Source organism: Eubalaena glacialis, chromosome 5 (assembly GCF_028564815.1).
Source record: "Eubalaena glacialis isolate mEubGla1 chromosome 5, mEubGla1.1.hap2.+ XY, whole genome shotgun sequence".
Lineage (NCBI taxonomy): Eukaryota > Metazoa > Chordata > Mammalia > Artiodactyla > Balaenidae > Eubalaena > Eubalaena glacialis.
Genome location: NC_083720.1, coordinates 137,224,959 through 137,239,913, shown reverse-complemented (window position 1 = coordinate 137,239,913; position 14,955 = coordinate 137,224,959). Strand labels below are relative to the sequence as shown.

Sequence of the window (14,955 nt, the reverse complement as noted above, 5' to 3'; positions counted from 1 at the left end):
TACGCAGGCTGCCCTAACTTCCGTGAGGCCCAGGGAAGAGTATAGATGTCCTCATCTCATGTGTTAAACAGAATATGCTACTGCTCTTCACAGGTATACATTCACGTAGCAAGCGTACCTTCATAATGACAAAACCAAAATTTGGGTATAAAGTTATGTTTTATAAGTATCTGAAAGTTGCTAAAATATCAACAACTACTGAATTTAGTTATTATTGCATATGTACAGGTGTTCTGATGATGAGTTGGCCATGTCTGTATGACTAATAAATTTAAAATACATGTAATTAATAATTAATTAGTTTTACATTATTCCATAAAATGTACTTTTCTTGCCTTTATTTCATGCTTATTTTTACAATGGTGACCACCTTATCTGTTGTTATAAAGAAGATTCTTACTTAACTTGTGTTCTATTGACAGCAAATACCTGACGGATTAAAATTAAAATGTAATTTTATTCAAAGTGTGCACAATTTGCATACATTTTCATTTTAAAAGTACATTAGTGGAAATACAAAAAATGTGTTAGGTACTTTTATTTATATTTTTAAAAATTTATTTTTCTTCTAAGGTATTTAAAGCAGATATTAAATTGAAAGGGAAATATAAATTATAACAAACTAACAATTTTTTAAATGTATTTAAATATAGCTGAATTTTGAAAATATTTTGTAAATTTAATTCAATTATGTTAAATACTTTTATAAAGATAAAACCATTTGCAGTTCTAGTACTAAATGTCCATCAAGTTGCCAATGTAAGAATTAGTATTTTACTTTCATTCATGTGATACCTAGACCACAGGTTCTTAAATTTTTTGGTCTCAAGCCTCCTTTAAACTACTAAAAGTTGTTGAGGATTCCAAAAAGCCTTTGTTAATGTGGGTTATCAATATTTACATGTTAGAATTAATACTGGGAAGTTTTTAAAACACAGAATATATAAGCACACATTCCATTAGCTCCCAGAGCGATGATCACATGACATTGTCTTGCAATCTCTAGAAAACTCCACTGTACACTTGAGAAAGCATGAGAATGAAAAAGGCAAACAAAGTCTTAGTAGTATTAAGAAAAAAACAACTTGACCTGTAGACCCTGAAAGGGTCTCTGGGACTTCAGGGTTCCCCAGAACCACTGACCTATAACAACGTATTATAAATTTTAAAGTAATGTGAATTGTCTAATACTGCAACATGATCCTTACTCCCCCAGGGCCACTGTTGCAAATACTCCGTGAATACCTTTGCATCCATGAATTGGAATCTGAAGAGAAGCAAGAAAATGGGCACTTGCCATTACTACTAAATGATTCTTCATTATGCAAGGATTTATTGCATTAGAGCTATCTAATAGGAAGGCTAACAAGTTCATTTGTCTTTTCTCTTACTGAAGTACTTCCTCCACTTGCCCTGGGGCCCTGAAGAGTGTTGGTTCCTAGAGCTGAGCCAACTCTCTTTGCCACATCCCGAGGGCTACTTTCTGGGCCTTCTCAGGCCTGGCCAGTGACTTTGCAGTATTTTCTAACTTGGAATTTCGTTCTGTTCGGGAACTCCCCCTTCCTCTTTCTGATGGCCATCCTAAACTCCCGGGGGGCTTATACAAAATACTGAGTGGGATCCTTAGGGGAGGAAAGTGGGTCCACTCTGGGCTCCTTCTATAGCAGTCCCAACACCCACCCCAGGTCACCTGAGTCAGTCTAGTTCTTGGCATACCACCCATGGGTCTTGCTCCTGGAAATGGGGAAAGTTCATCTGCATATGGGTACCCATCCTGCTGCCACTCAGCACCTTGGGCTGGTGATGCTTCCAAGACTGCAGCAGTGACCTTCTCCCTTCCATGGCAGCGCCCTCCCCCCCTTCTGCTGCTTGGTCCTTCACTTGGACTGTGGCAGACCTGCTCCCTCTCTTTCTTTCTGAGTTAACTTCCTTACACTCAAAATCTTCTGGAGCCCCTTCCATCCCCACTTCAGATGGGGCCAGTCTACAGCCTTCTCCTGCTCAACTCTTCCATGCCGTTGTCCTGCTGGCCTTCCCCATACTGACCTCAAAGCAGGGCGTGAGTTTTCTCTACTTTTGGATCCCCCAAGCATCAGGAAACATTTGGTCATGTCACCCTTTGCACAGGGTTTATTTCAGCATATAGGGGCACAGTACAAGGACTTCATGCTACATTTTCATTTTCCTCAACTGCAAACTCTTCTCCCTCTTTTAGGCTCAAAGCTCTTTATCGGGGTTAGTGGCAGGGCCGATGAGGTACCTGCTTTGTCTATTCATACCCCCTTTGTAAACCTCTCTAGTGTTACATCAGAGCCCAGGGTTTGCCCTAAAAAGCAAAGTTGCTTTTCTCTTTGCCTCTCTGCTCTGTTTCTTGCAAGTCCCCAGTGGAGTAAGTATAAGCTCCATGTTTCTGAGTCCAATGGGAGAGCAGTGCAGGAACTAATATTGAATTCCTTATTATTATTCTGCCACCTATACCTTACTCACTAGGTTTTGCTAGTGTTAAAAGTTCAAATAATTACTTTTTATTCACGAACATAGATCAACAAAGGATCTTTTTTCTAAAGGATCCTTAGTAGTTTGGGGTCCAGTCATTGAGGTCATTTTAACTATTCTTCCACCCTGGCAGGCACAGGAATGAGGTCCCTAGGGCCACGCTGAAGTAGGACGCCTGGGCCGGGCTGTAGGGCTTGGTGCTTTAAGAAGCCCCAACATGGCTAAGTTTTCAGCCACCTGTTCTCTCTTCTAACCCAATACGGTCTCCCTACAAGCCTTCCCGGCTTCCTTGTCCTACTCACCTTGCAATTGCTCCCTGCCAAGCTTAGCTACTTCCCCAAGGCTTTTTCAAAGGCCATCTCACGTGCGCACCCCCCTAACGTTTAACACTGAGTATTACTTCAAAGGCTGGCAGCCCTGGAAAGGGAAGCCTGACAATAAAAGAAATCCCAAGTGGAGAAAGGTTTGCTTTGGCAGCTGCTTGTTTGCTCTGTAAGCGGGGAGGCGCCTGCTGCAACCTCTGCAGCTCACTTGCCCTCACAGCTCTTTACAGATGTTTTCTTTTGGTCCGGTTCCCTCCTGTCCCTTCCGGAGGCTCCACGTCTCACAGGCTTTTGCAAATTTCCGCGAGGCCTCAGCTGCTCCTGCCTCCATTGATCCCTTTATCTGCTGCCAACACGAGATTCTCTTAATCTTGCTCTGAGCCACGCTCAGGAGGGGAGAGGCTCAAATACTCAGAAGGTGGGGCCCACTGCTATTTTGTTCTGCGACTTATTTTAAGGCCACAGGGCTTAGGAGTGTGTTGAACAACCGTTCTAGCAGAAAGCCTGCCCCATCATGTGTTTCCTCAAGGAACCCCTTGTTCCTTTGTCTATTCATACATCGAAATCCTGAACTTCAGCAAGACTATTATTATGTCTTTGTGCAGGGCTTGCAATTTTTTGTTTTTTAAGCACCCTGCAAACCAAGCCAATCACAGACTGAATTCACCCCGCTGATCACCAATTTAGGACCCCTAACTGACTTGCCTGAACTAGGAATTCTTGACCCTATTGAAATAATTTTGACCTTCTCTTGCAGTGTTGGTTTATTTACAATGCTTTTGAAAAGGCCTGAACCCTAAAGCCCAGAAAATCATCCACACAGCCCCCAGGATAAGGGCTTGGACATCCACGACATCCTGGGGGCGTCTGTCCTTCAGGTAAACTTGGAGATCTGGCCACGTTAAGTATTGAGTCCTTCTCTTGATGAAATGGGGCCCACACAATCTCCTTATTTCCCTGAAGACCATGCAACAAACTTCCTACTGGGTGGCTCTTTTGCTGTCACTACCATGAAGTGGGTTCATCAGTTAGGGATGGGAAAACACAGACACGCTTTGTTGTTTTTGGTTCTGTCCGGAGGCTGCTTCCCCCTCCAGAGGGCTCCCTAGGCCTGCCTTCAAGGGCTGCTGCCTTTCCCTTTCCCCACTGCCTTCCTCACACCGTGAAAGGTCAGAGCAGCTGGACAAACACCATGTGCCCAAGTTCAAGTGACAAAGACCTTTTCTGGGGCCTCGAGCTTATTGATGATAAGAGATTGCTTCCTAAAAGAAAACAATCCCTCAGAGTCTAAGCCACCTGCTAAAAAACACTTCCTGCCTGTCTGATATAATTTGAGAACAAAACCTGGAATTGAGCGTTCTGTAAATTGCTTTGAATTGGTTAGGAAGTAAGTTGTTCTAGTATTCTTTTCTGTTTGCACTGAGCTAGCTCAAAAAGTAATAGAGCGATAGGTGACCCATGTGAAGCTCTACCCATGTAGATTACACCAAGACATGGGCCAGTAGGGTAATTTCCAAGAGACCCAATGTATGTGTTTAAAGAAGAAAAAAAAAAAAACTGGAAATATAATAAGATGGTGAAAATTGTATTCACCAAACTCCTCTCAGAGAAAAAAGTGCTGTATATGGTTCAAAGGCATAAAGTTCTTGTATAGCCACCCAGGCTGGGAATTAGAACCTCTATGAGGCGTCTTTATAAATAGAATAAAAATAGTTGGCCAACTAACCACCTTCTAAGGAAGACAAGGGCAATTAATTACTAAGCTTTTGTTTTCCTTAGTGAAGTGCAGCCAGGGCAGATTTGCTGGGTCAACAGAGGAGATGCTGTGTCCTGCCACCCGTGTCCTCCTTCTCTGCCAGAGCTTTTGACATCTCCCTCAACCAGCGAACTGAAAAGTCTAGAGCATTTTTTAAATATTAGTTGAAGGAGTGCCAAAATGTTAGCTTGCCAAGAAACCCACACATTTGGCTTGCCATCTTGGAGCTTGCCATCTTGGAGCTTGCCATCTTGGAGCTCTGACGGTTCATACTGTGGAGATATGTTCATCTGGACAGTTTTTAAACTAGGTGATTCAAGTGTGTCCTGGTTCCAGATTTACCTCTTGGGAAGTGGGTGTAAGTGAAGAGCTCTCAAGGAAAATCTATACTTTAGGGATAAAACAGGAAGCAGGACACCTGTGCAGTCGCTCAGGCAATTTTCACTGGGCAATGAGTGTAAAGTTACTAAACTCCCTAGTTCTCTTACCCCAGGCATCATCCCATTTCAGCCAAGACCCACCTGAGATGAGTTAGCTCCACATAGAGAGTCTCTGGGCCCCAAACCTAAAGCTCCCCTGCACCCTCATAGGAATTAAGAAGGCAGACAGCTATGGATGAAGAGCTGAGGTGAAGGAAAATTGGCCTAGGGAATGAAATCATTTCTCAACGAGACTGGTGAGGCGTCTGGGCCCTGGATAAGGCACTCTGTTGACAGCCTAAATGTGACTAAACTCCCTTGTGCCCAGTTATTTGCTTGAGGTCCCTTGACCTACAATATAGCCTCTAAACCTACTGAATCTGTCTTTACAACAAATTCAAGTTGGAATTCATGAATTCTGCCCCATGTCATTTGCCACTCCTATGCCCAAGCACCTAGCTCTACAGCTGTGACTCTTTATTTATGTATCCATCCTCTCTGTTAACATGGATGTGTCATTTGTTTGCTCTCTCTCCCCGGGAAAGGATAAACTCCTTCCTGAAAGCTTGGGCTCAGAGCAGAGCTCCATGCACAATGACAGCAAGTGCTAGGAGCTTATATTCACCACAAACATGGCCTGGCAAGCCTCTGCCTCCCCACAGCCAACCCCAGGCCCCCTCTACAGTAAGGGATCCTCTTGGGCTTTGCTCAGATTTTTCACTAAGATGAAAAGCCAATTCAGTGTATTACAGTTGGTCTTTGGTTAGGCAAAAAAAAGACATTTTGCCAAAATTAAAATGGAAAATTTGGAGTCAATCTTAAATAGTTTTTAAATGAGAGAGTGTTGCATGTGCACATGCTTGTGTGTGTGTGTGTGTGTGTGTGTGTGTTGTGTCTCAATTAGTGTCACTAGCTCCTCAGATGTTCTTGAACACCAGATAAATATAAGAGAAAGTATCTTGATTTGGTCTGCATATGGGATTGGGATTATTCAATCTAAAGAAGTGAAGTCTGAGGGACAATAGCCTGAAGAAAGTCACTATTAAGTATTAAGTTTACAAAAAAGCTTAAATGGCTTCAAAATGGCTTAAAGACTTAAATATAAGACATGACACCATAAAACTCCTAGAAGATAACATAGGCAAACATTCTCTGACATAAATTGTAACAATATTTTATTAGATCAGTCTCCCAAGGCAAAAGAAATAAAAGCAAAAATAAACAAATGGGACCTAGGCAAATTTATAAGCTTTTGCACAGCAAAGGAAGCCATAAACAAAATGAAAAGACAACTTACAGACTGGGAGAAAATATTTGCAAATGATGTGACCAACAAGGGCTCTTTTTCTAAAATATACAAACAGCTCATACAACTTAATATCAAAAAAACATACAACCCAATCAAAAAATGGGCAGAAGATCAAAACAGACATTTCTCCAAAGAAGACATACAGATGGCCAACAGGCCCATGAAAAGATGCTCAACATCGCTAATTATTAGAGAAATGGAAATCAAAACTACAGTTAGGTATCACCTCACACTGGTCAAAATGGCTATCATCAAAAAATCTTCAAATTATAAATGCTGGAGAGGGAATGTAGAAAAGGGAGTCCTCCTACACTGTTGGTGAGAATGTAAATTTGTGCAGCCACTATGGAAAACAGTATGGAGGTTCCTTAAAAAACTAAAATTAGAGAGCTACCGTATGATCCAGCAACCCCACTCCTGGGCATATACCCATAAAAGGCGAAAATTCCTGTTTGAAAAGATACATGCATCCCAGTGTTCACTGCAGCACTATAGCACTATAGCCAAGACATGGAAGCAACCTAAATAAGTGCCCATCAACAGGTGAATGGATAAAGAAGATGTGGTATATATACACAATGGAATATTACTCAGCCATAAAAAAGAATGAAATAATGCCATGTGCAGCAACATGGATGGACCTAGAGATTGTCATACTGAGTGAAGTAAGTCAGACAGAGAAAGACAAATATAATATGATATCACTTATATGTGGAATTTAAAAAATAGTACAAATGGACTTATTTACAAAACAGAAACAGACTCACAGACATAGAAAACAAACTTATGGCTACCAGAGGGGAAAGGGGGGGGGCGTGGATAAATTAGAATTGTGGGGTTAACAGATACACACTACTATATATAAAATAGATAAACAACAAGGATTTACTGTTTAGCACAGGGAACTATATTCAATATCTTGTTTTTAAAAAAGGAGAAACAGTTTAAATTGCTGCATGAGAGATTTCTTTATCAATGAAAATCATTCAATATTGAAATGGATTAAACCAAGAGATGATATGGAATCTTCTCTAAGGGTCACTAAAATAAAACTTGTCAGTTACTAGGTAGTTTAGCACTGGTCCTAATGGAAGGAAGAAGGGACATATTCTCCCCTATTTTCAGTTGAGTTTAAAAATCCCAACAATGATTCTCTAGCTTTAACCTAGTTATCTGTTATGCATTTGTAACCAAGTGCAAACTGATTATACTAGAAGAGCTTCCTTAATAACACATTATTTATGAGGAGAGCTAGTGTGGACTAGTAAGAAAAAGAATTTTAAAATGTATATGTAATTTATGCGTAATCATTAAATTGGGATCACATTTTTAAAACCAACCACACATCAAAGAAAATTTGGGAGAAAACTATATCTCAGCATCTTTTAGACACTTGAAAATAACCATCTACATTTTTTTTAATCTACATTTTAAAGTTGTACCTCTTTCATCCCTTCATTTCTAGTCTGTAGTCATACTCTATAGGAAGAGACATGGCTGTGACAACAGCCCTTGCCATGTCCTGAAGGGCTTATCTGCCCTGCTTTGCCTCTGCATTAAAAATAAACCTGACCCCCCTTTCACTTTGCCAGTTGGACTTATGTCTTTATTGGTCATTCAAGTGGGGCAAAGGAAATACCCTTTTAAAACTCAAGCAAACTGGGTGTTTGTCTTGTAACCTGTCAGAGGAAACAAATTGTAATAAACTTACTGGAAAGTCTTGTGGGGTTTGTTAGCTAAGCCGTTCTGGTTTTCACAGTGTAAAAAGTTTAATAAGTTGTAAATTTTATTAGCGGTCTGGTTTTGCTTAAATTATTTGGTATTTCAGAGTCTGTCACCTCATCAGAAGAGAGCTTAAAAGTGGGGATGTTTGCCTCAAGGCCCCATTCAGTAAGATTTAAAAAATGATTATAGATTTGCAAAAAAATAAAAAATAAAAAATAAACCTGAGGGGAGTTCCCTGGTGGCCTAGTGGTTAGGATTCCAGGCTTTCACTGCCCGGGGCCTGGGTTCATTCGCTGGTTGGGGAACTGAGATCCTGCAAGTCGTGCAGAGCAGCCAAAAAATTAAAAACAAACAAACAAAACAAAACAAAAAACCCAACAACCTGAGGATTCATTAGTATTTAATATATGATAAAAGTAGATTGTTCACTACATGATCTTGAGAAAATTGGTTAGCTCTTTGAAAAAAGAATGAAGTTAGATCCTTACTTACTTCTAAGTATAATCCAAAATAAATTCCAAATAAATTAAGTGTCCAAAATAAAAACAAAAGAACTGGCTAATCACTCTTTGGATGGAGAAATCTATTATAACCAAAACAACCAAGGGGAAAAATATTATTAAAAAGATTAATAAAATTCACAATCTAAATGTTAAAAACTTTTGTTGATTAAATATGCACACATGCAAAATAACAGATAAATGATATTCTAGGGGAAAATCTTTGTAGCATTTGTGAAAAATGGTTATTATTAAAATATAAAACTGGTCTTTCAGATTAATAAGGAAAGGAGGAAATCATCAATAGAAAAATGAGCATAGAACGTAAAGGAGAAATTCTAAGAAAAAAAGGCAAATACTAGGGGCTTCCCTGGTGGCGCAGTGGTTAAGAATCTGCCTGCCAATGAAAGGGGACACGGGTTCGAGCCCTGGTCTGGGAAGATCTCACATGCTGCGGAGCAACTAAGCCCGTGCGCCACAACTACTGAAGCCAACGCACCTAGAGCCTGTGCTCCACAACAAGAGAAGCCACCGCAATGAGAAGCCCACACACCGCGATGAAGACTAGCTCCCGGCACCAACTAGAGGAAGCCGCGCACAGCAACAAAAACCCAATGCAGCCAAAAATAAAATAAATAAAAATAAATAAATTTTTTTAAAAAAGGCAAATACTAAATAAATATATGAAAAAATGTTCAACCTCACTATTCGCTTAAAAATAACAGAGGAAATTTTATAAGTAATTCAATGAGATACCATTTTCAAACCCAAAACACTGACTAGTATTAAAAAGAATAATATGACAGTGACAAGGATAAGGGAAGACTGGCACTCATCCATCCAGCTGGCAGAAGTGAAATGGGTACTTTTTTTTTTTTAACATCTTTATTGGAGTATAATTGCTTTACAATGGTGTGTCAATTTCTGCTTTATAACAAAGTGAATCAGTTATACATATACATATGTCCCCACATCTCCTCCCTCTTGCATCTCCCTCCCTCCCACCCTCCCTATCCCACCCCTCCAGGTGGTCACAAAGCACAGGGCTGATCTCCCTGTGCTATGTGGCTGCTTCCCACTAGCTATCTATTTTACGTTTGGTAAAAAATACGGAACGCTTCACGAATTTGCGTGTCAGTCCTTGTGCTGGCCACATGGCCCTGCTCTGGCCTCTGAGCTTCTGTTACCAGTGGCCCCTTTTGAGGAGGTTTGGGTGACTCTCCCGTGCACCAGGCACCCGGTGCTGGCCCAGAAGGAGAGCTCAGGCCGCCGCCGGTCGGGGACAGGACCTGCCTGAAGACACTCGCACAGCAGTAGTAGATTGCATTACCTTCAGTTTTTACGTTTTAGAAGCTGCACGTGTAAACTGTATGCCTGCCTGCCCTGCCCACCCTGCTATTTATAGCTGTTCTAATCAGAACCTTCCATATTGCAACAATTGAGGAATGACTAAGGAGTCAGTTAATTAATAGAATTTGTACAGCCAGAGGCAAGAAAAATACCCAATGAGAAACCAGATCAACAAAGAAGCGTTTATTCCTCGTAAAGAAACTGTGATTCCCCAAATTTAAGATACACATCAACTCTTGGAGAAGATTTCTCAGGCAAGAAAGCAGGTAAATATCTCATTCTTTTCCTCCCCTTTTGAAGTATTTTTTCAGGTTTTCCTAGTAGATATTATTTTTCGTAAGTAACTTCATCTGACAGACAACAAGCATATTCTTCTTTGTTTGTTAGGGTCAGGAGGCTGCAGCATCCGATTGTATCATCTTGGTAAAAGGACTCTCTAAAGCCACTTGCGACCACTTATTGTTATAAGATCTTGATTTGTAGGGCACAGGAGTACAATGGGCAAAGAATAAACACAGGATGTGTCCTTCACTCTGAATTGTTTAGTGTTAAAACAGCACACTGAGTAATAGCCACTGGTGCCACTGTAACAGGCATTTACACATGTACGTTGTGCCCCATTTTCAGGTCTATGAGAAATCGGCAACCAAAGGAGGTCTAGACCTGGGTACCTTCTCTTTGCTGGGTTTTAGGGAGAGCTGAGGCCGAGTTCTGCGGAGTGTTGTATGGGACTCCTGAAGTCAGGGTTAAACATTTCTAGCATACATGGTTAAAAAAATTATAGTCACAATAACAACTTGAATTTGTTTAAGGAGGCAGCATGCTAAAAAATGATCAAAAAAAAAAAAAAAAGAAAGATCAGAGGTTCGGGAATTAGACTTAGTTCAGATCCTTGCTTTGTTTCTTATTAGAGGTGTAGCATTAACCTCAATGAATTTCAATCTCCTAGTTGTAAAACTGGAATAAAATTATGCATGAAAAAAATTCATATAGTGCATAGAGCTTTATGCTGTATTTTCAATCACACTCTCCTTTGATCTTTGCAATTATCCCACAAAGAAGATATTATTGTCCCTAATTTACAGTTGAGGAACCTGATGCTCAGAAATTGAAATGTCTTAATCAACTCATACAACTCAATAACAAAAACAAACAAACAACCCAATCAAAAAATGGGCAGAAGACCTAAATACATATTTCTCCAAAGAAAACATACAGATGGCCAACAGGCCCTTGAAAAGATGCTCAACATTGCTAACTATTAGAGAAACGCAAATCAAAACTACAGTGAGGTATCACCTCACACCAGTCAGAATGGCCATCATTAAAAAGTCTGTAGACGGTGTGGAGAAAAGGGAACCCTTTTACACTGTTGGTGGGAATGTAAATTGGTACAGCCACTATGGAGAACAGTATGGAGGTTCCTTAAAAAACTAAAAATAGAACTACCATATGATCCAGCAATCTTACTCCTGGGCATATATCTGGAGAAAACCATAATTCAAAAAGATACAGGCACCCCTATGTTCATAGCAGCACTGTTTACAATAGCCAAGGCATGGGAACAACCTAAATGTCCATCTATAGAGGAATGGATAAAGAAGATGTGGTACATATATACAATAAAATACTACTCAGCCATAAAAAAGAATGAAATAATGCCATTTGCAGCAACATGGATGGACATAGAGATTATCATTCTAAGTAAAGTAATTCAGAAAGAGAAAGACAAATATCATATGATATCACTTATATGTGGAATCTAAAATATGACACAAATGAACTTATCTACAAAACAGAAACAGACTCACAAACATAGAGAACAGACTTGTGGTTGCCAAGGGGGAGGGAGAGGGGGGAGGGATGGAGTGGGAGTTTGGGATTAGCAGATGCAAACTAGTGTACATAGAATGGATAAACAACAAGTTCTTATTGTATAGCACAGGGAACTATATTCAATACCCTGTAATAAATCATAATGGAAAAGAATATGAAAAGGAATATATATATGTATATATATATATATAATATATATTTTAAGTATATATATATACTTAAAATCACCTTGCTGTACAGCAGAAATTAACACAACATTGTAAATCAACTATACTTCAATAAAATAAAATTTTTTAAAAAGGGGAAATTGAAATGTCCTAAATCACACAGGATAAGGACATGTATCTTCTGATTCGTAGCCCTGTGCTCTTTCCACGAAACACACAAAATACATTCTAACCAACTAGCAATAAAGAAAGTGAGTTGAAAAGAAGATGGGCAAAATGCAGCTGTTTGTCAGTAGCCCAAGCAGTGCTCCTATTTTTGAGTTAGTTTGTAGGTCCAGTCTGTGTGGCCAATCACTTTTTCCCCCTGGGCTGCAAAGCAGTGCAAATGGAGCCATCCTTGGAAGTATCCCAGGAAACAGGAGTTAGCTGGCTCTGAATAAGGCCTCTCTTTGCTTGATCCCAGCATCAAGTCAGCCAGGGCTGAGCTGAGAAAGTGGCAGGTGACCATGAAGGTGGCCCTCTGCTTACAGAAGTGAACTCAATCTAAATTGGCCAAGTCAATTAGGAATTTGATTCTACCTATAGGAAGAGGATTTTACACATCAGCACTCATCAGTGGAAGATGATCTCAATGAACTTGTATTGCAAAAATTGATTATAACGTAAGACCAAGGTTTCAGTCTGTGCCACCATGAAAGCTCAACAAAGTAAGAGCTAATTCCACAAAACTCACTTTGCCTTTTTACACTCGTGGGTAGTTTCTTGATGCTAGTCTGGATCATTAGCTCATTTTATTACCTGTAGGGTCTTTTCAGCCTCCATTGGGTCCTTTCCCTGCCAAATTCAGCCTGGCATTGTAATTCAGGAGTTTTGAGAAACATGAAATTTATGGTCTGGGATTTTTCTAGCTGTATAATGCAATGCTCTCAATTTCATTTAAAAAAAAACTGCTTCAAAATAACTTTGGGGGATAAACTTCTTGATGTGAGACCACATTAATGCTGATTTCTTCACAGGATCAAATGTCTATGCCTCAAGTCTAAAAGTTCTCTTCTAGATACAATTCTCTTGGTAACATCATAATTAAAAGCTTAAACTCCAAAGTAAGACAGAACTGGGTTTTAATCTCAGTTCCAACTGTGGGATCTCAGGTGAAATATTTATGCTCAGTTTCTTCATCTGTAAAATGGTGACAGTGATTGCACTTACCTCATAGAATTATTATGAGGAATTTGAATGAAATAATATCTGTAACATACTTAGTAACTCCTGAAAAATAGTCATCATTCGAGAACCTTACTGCTATCCTTATTCATCAGGTATTTATTCCCTGCGATGTGGCAGGTACCGTGCTCACCCCCAAGGTTGCAGCAGCAGAAGATGGTTCTTCTCAGGAGGCCAAGGTGACCAGTGCCTGATGCATAGCAACTGCTGAAGAGCAGTCAGCTTTTGATAGTAGTAAAACAAGTCCACGAGGGGAACTACAGGAGACCCCAACTCTAAGCAGAGGTCCTAGTAACAAAGCAAGCTCCCACCTAGAAAGGTCAACTGATCTGGAGCAATAGCCTTAATTTATAAAAAGTTCCAACTACTGAATTTTAAAAAGACAGCAAAGCAACAGAAAAATTGTCAAGGACAGAAAATTCACAGAAAGAAATACAAATAATGAAAAAAATAATGCATAAAGATGATTTGAAAACAAGATTCCTATGCTTTCTACTTTCTGTGGACATGTATTACTTTAATAATTATTTTTTAATTATTATTTTTATGTTATAAAAGGCTCCATAGAACTAGGACTTAAAATATCTATAAATGAAGCATTCGCTCTCCTCCTCTACAACGCCCCAGTTACAAGCGTGTGTTGGAATTTTGTCATGATTTTGCTGCAAAAGAAAAGGCCCATTGTGATCATTTCAAAGAGTAAGTCTTGGCAGGGCATTTTGTAGGTACAGAGAATGTTAAATCATCATTGTTAAACAAGGACGAGAAAGAAAAGAAGTTTTGATGATTGGTCACAAGACTCTTGACTGATAGTCAGCTAAGTGGGGGACAACTGGTTCTCAGAATAAGTGTTAATTCCATTAAAGTTGATCAGAAAATTGCTTATGCATTTTTTTTCATTTCCTCCCAGAATGAGGTTGTAAATTAAATCAGACCCAGAAGGTGTTTGGGATCATTTTTCTTTCACATCTTTCAGTCCTCCTTGTCTTCCAATAGTTCTTACTTCTATGATGGGCTCCCTTTCTGGGGAGTTACCTGATCCAGAATCCTGGACATTAACCTCTCCCTTGCATTTTCAGGTCAAATCACCAAGTCCTTGGTCCTATCTCTTAGATAAATCTCTCAACTCAGTGCCCTCCTTTCCAAAGCCACCATCACTACCTTCGTTGAGGCCCATGTATTCCTGGGATAACTTCCTATTCCATCTCTAAGCACCTGAGTCAAAACTCACTGGTTTTTTATTACCAGAAGATATTGCTGACACTTACGTATTTCCTGATTCCCCAAGGACAGTGACTTTTACTTTATACTTTGATCACATTTATATGATTTTATTTTTTCATGAGTTCTTTTTAAAGATGACTACTCTAATCAGGAGAAAATAATGTTTTAAATCTGATAAATCAAGGTTAACCTATAAAAGGGTACCAAAGTCATCAAACCATCAATGAGTTTGATGTTATTAAATATAGTGTGTATATATTATGAGCACTGAAAGAACTGTTAGAAATTTAATTGAGGATTTTCTGTTTAGAGTAAAAAATAAAGGATCCTGTTGTGCCCAAATAGCCTCTCCCTCACAGTTAGGGGGACCATATTTCCTAAGTGGTCAAAGACAATTCTAGTTCTAGTTCATGCCTGTTGTCCTGGAATAATCATTATTTATCCAGCTTGGGCAATAAATTTTATGGTTACTATATCTAGAATGGATATCTCATACAATTTCCCCCTTTTTTCTTGTAAAAGGATTCCTTTATTTGCAAAGTACCCATCATAGGGGATTCCAGTAGGGATGAACCCACATGGTTACTCTCCCAGCCCTCATCCTGCTAGACAGACACATGCCTCCA

The 14,955-nt window shown here is 39.6% G+C and overlaps 1 non-coding gene across 1 annotated transcript; it reads left to right on the top strand.

Moving 5' to 3' along the window:
* The first annotated feature begins 7,873 nt into the window (after positions 1-7,873).
* On the top strand, positions 7,874-8,000 carry LOC133092821 (small nucleolar RNA SNORA27). The gene has a single exon (XR_009701176.1). It is a non-coding gene; the product is annotated as a small nucleolar RNA SNORA27 (small nucleolar RNA).
* The last annotated feature ends 6,955 nt before the right edge of the window (positions 8,001-14,955 follow it).